This window comes from Myotis brandtii, unplaced genomic scaffold, assembly GCF_000412655.1.
Source record: "Myotis brandtii unplaced genomic scaffold, ASM41265v1 scaffold71, whole genome shotgun sequence".
In the NCBI taxonomy this organism is placed as follows: Eukaryota; Metazoa; Chordata; class Mammalia; order Chiroptera; family Vespertilionidae; genus Myotis; species Myotis brandtii.
The window spans coordinates 5,449,882-5,453,157 of NW_005370787.1; positions in this window are offsets into that span (position 1 = coordinate 5,449,882).

Here is a 3,276-nt window from a genome sequence, read left to right on the forward strand (position 1 = left end):
AGGCCCGATCCCAGGGATCGGGCCTAAACCGGCAATCAGACATCCCTCTCACAATCCTGGACCACTGGCTTCTAACCGCTCACCTGCCTGCATGCCTGATTGCCCCTAACTGCCCCCCTTGCAAGCCTGATCACTCCTAACTGCCTCTGCCTGCTGGCCTGATTGCCCCTCACTGCCTCCCCCTGCCGGCCTGGTTGCCCCACACAGCCTGTTCGGTCGTCCGTTCGGTTGTGATGGTTGCTTAGGCCTAAATTTTTCCAGAATGGAAATCAGAAATTTAAAATAATCTACTTAGGAAATAGATTTAGACAGATGGTAGCCAAATCTATCATTTAAGCAAAGTCATAGCCACATGTTTCCATTATTGGGAGTTAACGAAAATAAATGACTAAAAGCTTAACACAAGAAGTCAAAAAGGAAGCATACATTTTTCCGAATGATAAGAAATAAAGAAGATTGAAAAAGTTAATGCAGAAACAGTAGATGAATAGAAATGAGAAATTTAAAACTAAGTTTTATCAATGTTTGCGAGTCTAATAAAGAAAGAGAAAATAAAAATGCACAGAATCAGGACTAACACAATACATATTAGGGGTGACTATATTAGTAAATACTTTAAAAACTATGTTAATATGTTAATATAAAAGTGGCCTTTCATGTTTTGGAAAAACATGATCAAAATGAGCACATCAATAAGAAGAAAAAGTGAAGCTTAAATGCTAATAAATTATGAACATTAAATGTTATAGCACATGCCAAAGCATTATTTTTAAATGTTATCACCATGACACATGGTAAGAAATACATTTTACATCATAAACCTTTACACAGACACAACTATATGTACAACTGAAACACAAAAAGCAGCCTATGGAATGGGGAAAAGTACTTGCAAACCATATATCTGATAAAGGGTTAATCTCCAAAATACATAACTAAATAATAATAATAAAAACTAATAACCTGATTACAAATGGCCTAAGTACTTGAGTAGATATTTCTCCTAAAAAAGGAACTGTGGATAAAACCACAATGAGATATCATTGCACACCTGGCAGGATGGCTATCATAAAACCAAAACAAAACAAAGACAACAGTATTGGGGAGGATCTGGAGAACACTTTACACTGTTGGTGGGAATGCACAATGATGCAACTGCCATGGAAAACAGTCCAGAGCTTCCTTAAAAAAAAAAAAAATAGAACCACCATGTGTTTTAGCAATCCCACTTCTGGTACTTTTCCAAAAGAATTAAAATCTGGGTCACGAAGAGATATTATTGCTCATTATGTTTATTGCAGAACTAGTCACAATAGCCACGATTTGGAAACAAACCTAAATGTCCATCAACAGACAGAGATAAATAGATAAAGAAAATGTGGTATATGCAAAGAATGGGATACTATTCAGACTTTAAAAAGAAGGTAATCCTGCAATATGCAACAATGTGGATGAACCTTGAGGACATTGCTAAGTGAAATAAGCCAGTCACAGAAAGGCAAATACTGCACTGCATGATTCCACTCATAAGAGGTATTAAAATCGTCACACTCTAAGTGGTCCACACATAATCTAACTATAAATTCATGGTCCCAGGTGTGTGGATCGAGGTTGCTCACCCACCCTGTTTGGCTACAGCCATAGCAGGATTAGGCTGGTCTGCATATGTGGAGTAAAAGCACAAACATAGACCTGTATGACTGGCTTCATACTGTTGTCACCTAGTATTTCGGGCAAACCAAAATGGTACATTATTGCTGGTCATCAGACCTTAGCTGGGTACTCCTCAGCAGACCCTTGACATTAAGGACCACACATACACACGCACTTCAAATACTTCCTTTTTCCCAGCTGGCCACCCACTTCATGTAAGTTCTATAACCATAGAACCAGCTCAAAATGGTCCTATAATGAGTTGCTTTTCAGAGACAACAGATCAAAACCACAAGTTATGCATCTGAAGCATGTGCAGAGGAGAGAACTTTGACCACCAGCTGCATGCAGAACCAAAGTTTCACTGCCTCCCCCTCCCCACAGAACCAAAGGACCAGAACATAACTAGAACTTGAACACCAGAACCCTTTCAGAAGCAAAGGGTCTGTTGCCCAAGAAGATCCTGTGTTGATGCCCCTTACCATAACTGGCCAAACTCCCAAGTCCTCCAGTTAAAACTTGCCTTACCAGTGCTTGTGCATACCTGTTCCCCCCATGACCTTAAAACCAGCCCTGAAACCTAAATCAGGGAATTCAGGCTTTTAAGCATTAGATTTCCATTCTCCTGGGTGGTGCCATCTATATATATAAAAGCCAAGCGACCGAATGACAGAATGACAGGAATGAACAGAACGACCAGTTGCTATGATATGCACTGCAGCAGTCAACTGGCCTGATTGGGGTCCGATTGCCCCCCCAAAGCTCCCTCAGTCTCTCCCTCAAGATGTCCCCACCCCCAATCGGCTCCCCCACACCAATTGGGGGTGGGGCCTGCCAGCCAACCTCCTGCGGAACCCCAAGCTGGCCCCACCTTCGACCGGCCCCACCCCCCTGCATCAGGGGTGGGGCTGGCCAACATCCCATGGCCCCTCCCTCCCACCAGCCTGGACCCAATGGCCCCCATCAGGGTGGGCTGGCCGGACCCCACCCATGCATGAATTCTTGCACTGGGCCTCTAGTTCATAATAAAAGTCAATCTTTTTCTACTGCAATCCTCTGTGTGTAATGTTCGGCTCTGCCACCCCAGGGTTGGACAAACTCTTTCTGTTCTGTAACAGTTCCTCTAGGAATATTGATAGTCAAATTTAAAAACCCCGGTCAGGGCTCTTATGGGAGGCGACTGACCAATGTTTCTCTCTCTCTTTTTCTTTCATATATACATATATACATATATACACACACCATAATAAAAGTCAATCTTTTTCTACTGCAATCCTCTGTGTGTAATGTTCGGCTCTGCCACCCCAGGGTTGGACAAACTCTTTCTGTTCTGTAACAGTTCCTCTAGGAATATTGATAGTCAAATTTAAAAAATGCACAAAATCCAAATTTAATGTTACATACAGAGAAAGATCTAATTGCTACTGATTTTTAAACCAATTAAAATTATAGTATAAAAAACTTGATGTCTACAGTATACTGCTGATTTTACTCATATAATATTTTAAGGTCAGATGAAGTATAATATTCATCCTTAGGAGATATTTTGTACTAATTATTGTAGTTTTGTTTGTTGTTTGTTTTGAAACCTATAGAGTTTGGGTGACACTTCCCCCAAGTGAG